Source organism: Salvelinus namaycush, unplaced genomic scaffold (assembly GCF_016432855.1).
Source record: "Salvelinus namaycush isolate Seneca unplaced genomic scaffold, SaNama_1.0 Scaffold31, whole genome shotgun sequence".
In the NCBI taxonomy this organism is placed as follows: Eukaryota; Metazoa; Chordata; class Actinopteri; order Salmoniformes; family Salmonidae; genus Salvelinus; species Salvelinus namaycush.
In genome coordinates this window covers 177957-185496 of record NW_024060008.1, presented here as the reverse complement: position 1 = coordinate 185496, position 7540 = coordinate 177957, and positions in this window count along the sequence as shown.

Below are 7540 nucleotides of genomic sequence, written 5' to 3'. Positions count from 1 at the left end.
CTTGTCTGGCACACTGCTTAGGTTTGACTGTCTTAAGACAATTGTAAAATAATTTAACAGACCTCTGGGCATCACCTTTTACCTCAAATACACAGTGGATTTCTGCTGTTGCAGGCCTTTAACCATCTGTCTGACCTTGTTGTTCACACAGGAGAGAGATGTGACTATCGTGGATCCTCTGGGGAGCCTCGACAACATCATGGGGCAGAGAAAAGTCTCTCCAGATCAGAACTCCTCAAGAAACACCAGCAGAGGCCCACAGGGAAGAAATCTATTTGCTGCTCTGACTGTGGGACACGTTGCAAATCTTCATCAGAACTTAAAATACACCAGAGAACACACACAGGAGAGAAACCTTATAGCTGTGATCAATGTGGGAGGAGTTTTACTCAGTCAGGCTCCCTGAAATCACACCATAGAACACACACAAGAGAGAAATCTTATAGCTGTGATCAATGTGGGAAGAGTTTTACTACATCTAGCAATCTGACTGCACACCAGAGAACACACACAGGAGAGAAACCATATAGCTGTGATCAATGTGGGAAGAGTTTTGCTAAATCTAGCCATCTGACTACACACCAGAGAACACACACAGGAGAGAAACCTTATAGCTGTGATCAATGTGGGAAGAGTTTTACTACTTCTGTCTATCTAACTATACACCATAGAACACACACAGGAGAGAAACCATATAGCTGTGATCAATGTGGGAAGAGTTTTTCTTCTTCTAGCTATCTGACAGTACACCAGAGAACACACACAGGAGAGAAACCATATAGCTGTGATCAATGTGGGAAGAGTTTTACTCAGCCAAACAGCCGGAATATACACAAGCGGACACACACAGGGGAAGGGATACTCTGATTAAAGATCTCTGATTAAACATCAAATACAAGGAGTTGTTTCATGATATCAATGAAATAATGTCACAATGTAGAATGTTTTAATGATGTCACAATGTAGAATGTTTTAACATTGTAGTAGGACTATTTTAATGTCACAATGTAGAAGCCTAAACATTTGTCCCTGTTACACTTCCCACGTTGGTGACCCACTTGATTCAAAATGCAACACTTCAAAATGTAGCTAGCTGTTTTCTACAAATTGTTCTCTAACCAGGGATGTACAGGTTACCCCCAGATTCCGTGTGGTTTTTGAGCTGTTAGTTTTAACAGGACGTGCAATCTCATCTCCCTCCTCTCGCACAAATTATTTTAGCATGATATTGGTGAGTTATGACAAATAAGTGTTGTGTTCCTTTGTTTAGTGACCCCTACATTTAAATGCATCACTCCAAAATGTAGCTGACTGTCTTCTGCAGGTTGTCCTCTAACCAGTGAGGTAAAATATATCTCCCATTTCCATGTGTTTTTTTAGTTGTGTTAGTTTCCATATCACATACAACCTAATTTCCCCCCTAATCGATATCAGTAGTTTATTGCTACTTGTCAAAACAACAGCGTTTTTGGTGCTTGTGTCCATGGTGAGGACAACTTGGTTTCTGATTGTCTCAAGGTTGGCAGTCAAAAAGTTTTGCGTTTAGCCAGTGAGTTGCCATGGATCTTATTTTGACTGCATGTTTTTCTGTTTTTGGAGATGAGTTTTGTTTGGGCTCGTTCCAAGTGGACGACAGTTCTAGAAGCTAGTGGGGAAGCACGAGAATAATCGTTGTTTGGATTTAGAATGTCCTTTTTCCCTCTCGAATTAGCAAGCAAAACTAGCAAAGTGGCACTAAGCTGTCCATCGTCACCAAACGCAGAGAACAGAACACGCCAAAACTCCCGAAAAAATGTTGATAATCTGATGAAACTATATTGAAAAAAACATACTTTACGATGATATTGTCACATTTATCAAATAAAATCAAAGCCGGAGATAGTAGCCGTCTATAACGAAAGCTTTTCAGAAGCCAATGCTGATGTACTTCCTGCGCCATCCTGAACAGAGGAAATTGGGGTCCTGTCATTCCATGACCTCTCTTTTGACCATAGAAATACCTATACACTCCATTTCTTCTCTCACTGCCTATTGACAACTAGTGGAAGGTGTATGAAGTGCATGTATACTAATAGATTTCAAGCAGATTAATAGGGAGGCCCTGGAACAGAGCCTCGATTTCAGATTTTTCACTTTCTGACAGGAAGTTTGCTGCAAAATGAGTTGTTTTACTCACAGATATAATTCAAACGGTTTTAGAAACTTGAGAGTGTTTTCTATCCAAAAGTAATAATAATATGCATATTGTACGAGCAAGAATTGAGTACTAGGCCGTTTGAAATGGGCACCTTTCATCCAAGCTACTCAATACTGCCCCTGCAGCCAGAAGAGGTTAATGTTTCTGTTCTATATGGTACCAGGGAGAGATGACCCCAGGGCCAGACCCTGGTCTCTACACAAAGAGTACTGTTTTTACAGCAGATACTGTCTGCTGAGAATTATAACTATCTTTGATTCAAATCTAAACCTTGTGACCCGTTCTGTACATCTATTATCGGTCATGTAGGTTGAAAGGGGTGTATCTTGGCTATAAAAGACCTTTGTACTTTTGTCCTGTGGGTCGACCAGCCATCATTATCGTAGAGCCTTCAATTGATTCACTTTATATGTGTACGTTGTATTGACCTGCTCCCTTATTTAGAAGTGAATACAGATTTAGTTAAAGAATAACTCTGACTTGTGTGATAAGTTTCTCTCCTCATTTGATATTAAAGAAGTTAACCACCACATTTGGCGATGGGGATGTTAATCTTCACTTGGTGACCTGGCTCCTGACGACCTGGGTAACTGACCTGGCTCCTGACAACCTGGGTAAATGACCTGGCTCCTGACGACCTGGGTAAATGACCTGGCTCCTGATGACCTGGGTAAATGACCTGGCTCCTGACGACCTGGGTAAATGACCTGGGTAAATGGTACACGAGTGATCCCTCAAACTTGGGATCTCAGGGAGACCAAACTTCGGCAACAGAGCAGATGGACCCACCTTTGATCTGAGAGGCAGCGAGCCGAGTGGATACCACATCTCAAACGTAGTGGAGTTTTTAGAAAAGCCTCGTAGGCTTTGAGTGTGTATTCCTGTGTGAGGGGGACACCTTGGAGGTGTAAACAGGGCCGAGGCAGTAGGCTTTGAGTGTGTATTCCTGTGTGAGGGGGGCACCTTGGAGGTGTAAACAGGGCCCAGGCAGCTATGTGAACTGGATGAAAACTAGAATCTGTGTTTACTAGTTAAGACCATGTATGATATAGTGTAAGGTGCACCTGTAATTATTCCCAGTATGAGAGGAGTGGCTAGATTTATACAGCCAGTAGACACTATGTTAATATTGTAGAAGCATTGTAGTTGATTATGTGAAATTAAAGTTGTTTTCTGTCAGTGGTGAGCAAACTTGTCCAACAAAAACATAGGATATATTTGTTTTCTTAAGGGGGAAAGTGTTACAGGCTTTGGTTTTTCCATTTATGTTTTGAGGTTGGACTTTAGCACGTCTAGCTCCTTAGCACGTCTAGCTCGTTAGCACGTAGGACGCACTGATTGGTGTCACCTCGTCAGTCAAATCAAGTTTATTTTATATAGCCCTTCGTACATCAGCTAATATCTCGAAGTGCTGTACAGAAACCCAGCCTAAAACCCCAAACAGCAAGCAATGCAGGTGTAGAAGCACGGTGGCTAGGAAAAACTCCCTAGAAATGCCAAAACCTAGGAAGAAACCTAGAGAGGAACCAGACTATGAGGGGTGGCCAGTCCTCTTCTGGCTGTGCCGGGTGGAGATTATAACAGAACATGGCCAAGATGTTCAAATGTTCATAAATGACCAGCATGGTCAAATAATAATCAGGAGTAAATGTCAGTTGGCTTTTCATAGCCGATCATTAAGAGTATCTCTACCGCTCCTGCTGTCTCCTGCTGTCTAGAGAGTTGAAAACAGCAGGTCTGGGACAGGTAGTACGTCCGGTAGACAGGTCAGGGTTCCATAGCCGCAGGCAGAACAGAACAGTCAGTATGTGTTACACCTGTGCTGGCTTGTCCATCTCATTAGTGGGAAGGTGTTTCACATGATCTGGTCCAGGTTCTATTTTTAAGAGTGTCTGGCCCAGTGCTCCAGTTGTCTTGATAGATGTGGAGAGTCAACACCTTTAGTTGCTCCACCTTTTTGGTTTGCTTCCTGTCTTTAAGTTTGGTGTGAGTTTTTCTTTTGTTTGCCTCTTCTTGGGCAGATTTAGTGGGTCTCATGGTGGTTGTCTTTTAGGTCCCAGTTGTTGTTACTAGTCAATTTTCAGTGGACACCACCATAGTGTCTTTCAGAGCCCCTCCTAAAAAAACAAGTTATATTTTGGGTTGGATATTGCATCCAATTAATATTTTAAACAATGGCATTTCTTTACAATGCTCATTAGTCTTTCAGTTTTTCTTCTGGTTTTTTCTCTTAAGTTTGTACTAAATATCTCTTTATTTTCGTTGTTTTTTCCTGTGAAGCCATTGTGTTGCATCCATGTCTGAAATGTGCTGTATAAATTAAGCTTGATTTGATTTGAACATATTGCAAAACAAATTAACCCAATGACCGACCAATCAACAGACTCTTGGTCCATCTTGGTATGAAAATCAGTCTCAATCCCACTTTTCAAGCCTGCTGAAGGCGTGGTGGAGTGGTAAACACCACCCCCGGCTCTACCAGGGGCTTGAGGTGGTCTCCCACAGCTCTGCTTATATCATGTTCTGTGGCCTTGCCGTTCCATTTCTTGACTGCCCCTGTAACATAGAAAGACATTTAGTCATATTATATAAAACACTCAAACACAGTAAATGATATGGAGCATCTATGGCTTCAGTAACACCTGGCACCTAAATGTGACATCTGATCACTCCAAGCTGCATTAGGTTCAGATCTACCAGGATGGACCTTTGACATAGTCTGGACGCAGTCAGGCCACCGAATATGCATAAGCAATGTCAAAAGATGAGTGAGGAAAAGTACATTTTACACAAGTGACCTTCATAATAATTTAAATGTTATTTGTCACATATGTATGTTATTGCGGGTGTAGTTAAATGCTTGTGTTTCTAGCTCCAACAGTGCAGTAATATCTAACCAAATGCTTGTGTTCCTAGCTCCAACAGTGCAGTAATATCTAACCAAATGCTTGTGTTTCTAGCTCCAACAGTGCAGTAATACCTAACTAAATGCTTGTGTTTCTAGCTCCAACAGTGCAGTAATACCTAACTAAATGCTTGTGTTCCTAGCTCCAACAGTGTAGTAATATCTAACTAAATGCTTTTGTTCCTAGCTCCAACAGTGCAGTAATATCTAACTAAATGCTTGTGTTTCTAACTCCAACAGTGCAGTAATATCTACCAATGTCACCACAAATACCTAATACACACAAATCTAAGTAATGGAATAAGAATAAATCAAATCAAATGTATTTATATTTATATAGCCCTTCTTACATCAGCTGATATCTCAAAGTCCTGTATAGAAACCCAGACTAAAACCCAAACAGCAAGCAATGCAGGTGTAGAAGCACGGTGGCTTGGAAAAACTCCCTAGAAAGGCCAAAACTAGGAAGAAACCTAGAGAGGAACCAGGCTATGAGGGGTGGCCAGTCCTCTTCTGGCTGTGCCGGGTGGAGATTATAACAGAACATGACCAAGATGTTCATAAATGACCAGCATGGTCAAATAATAATAATCACAGTAGTTGTTGAGGGTGCAACAGGTCAGCACCTCAGGAGTAAATGCTCCTGCTGTCTCTAGAGAGTTGAAAACCGCTGGTCTGAGACAGGTAGCACGTCCGGTGAACAGGTCAGGTTTCCATAGCCGCAGGCAGAACAGTTGAAACTGGAGCAGCAGCACGGCCAGGGGACTGCAAGGAGTCATCATGCCAGGTAGTCCTGAGGCATGGTCCTAGGGCTCAGGTTCTCTGAGAGAGAGAAAGAAAGAGAGAATTAGAGAGAGCATACTTAAATTGACACAGGACACCGGATAAGACAGGAGAAATAGTCCAGATATAACAGACTGACCCTAGCTCCCCGACACAAACTACTGCAGCATAAATACTAGAGGCTGAGACAAGAGGGTTCAGGAGACACTGTGGCCCCATCCGATGATACCCCCAGACAGGGCCAAACAGGCAGGATATAACCCCACCCACTTTGCCAAAGCACAGCCCCCACACCACTAGAGGGATATCTTCAACCACCAACTTACCATCCTGAGACAAGGCCGAGTATAGCCCACAAAGATCTCCGCCATGGCACAAGGGACGGCATGGAAGAGCACCAGTAAGCCAGTGACTCATATATATATATAAATATATGGACAAGCAATGTCAGAGCTGCATAGACAGATACAGTAGAATAGGATAGAATACAGTATATGAGATGAGTAATGCCAGATATGTTAACATGCAGGAGTTGCACGAAGGAAAGACAGTGATGGTGCTCAGTGACGTTGTTGCAAATGGTGGGTAAAATGGTAAAACGTTTGAGTTCATTTTGTCCATTATTACATCATTACATCAAGTGTTCCAATGGTAAAACGTTTGAGTTCATTTTGTCCTGGTCACTTTGCCTACTGTTTATTGCCACGTTGGGATGCAACCTTTGTTTGTTGTCATTATTTAAGCATTTTTTATCATTTTACGCCCGTTTTTTCTCCCCAATGTGGATCTTGTCTCATCGCTGCAACTCCCCAATGTCTCATCGCTGCAACTCCCCAATGTGGATCTTGTCTCATCGCTGCAACTCCCCAATGTGGATCTTGTCTCATCGCTGCAACTCCCCAATGGGGATCTTGTCTCATCGCTGCAACTCCCCAATGTGGATCTTGTCTCATCGCTGCAACTCCCCAATGTGGATCTTGTCTCATCGCTGCAACTCCCCAATGTGGATCTTGCCTCATCGCTGCAACTCCCCAATGGGGATCTTGTCTCATCGCTGCAACTCCCCAATGTGGATCTTGTCTCATCGCTGCAACTCCCCAATGGGCTCAGGAGGCGAAGGTCAAGTCATGCATCCTCTGAAACATGACCCGTCAAACCGCGCTTCTTAACACCCGCCCGCTTAAAACCTGTTGGGGATGGGGGCGCTGTTTAGACTATTTATGCTAATTGGGTAATTTTTGAAACGGCTTCCCACAAAATCCTTGATCGTACAATATGCATATTATTATTATTATTGGATAGAAAACAGTCTATAGTTTCTATAGGAGTTGAAATTTTGTCTCTAAGTGGAACAGAGCCCATTCTACAGCAATTTCCCTGACATGGAGTCAGATTTCAGAAATGTTGGCCACTGTTCTGAAGTCAGTTAAAAGGGCACTGTTATTGCTATGACTATACGGACACTTCTTACGTCTTCCCCTGGATGCCTTTACGTGATGACGATTCCAATGGGGTCGATTGCGCGTTCACAGGCCCTATAAATTAAAAAACCCTGTAGCTAGCAAGTCTTTCCTTGCTGCGTAACGCGCGTGCTGGACACCGACCCGCTCCTGTTCCAAGCGTTAGTTTAGCCTGTTATATTTCTCCGGTCATCT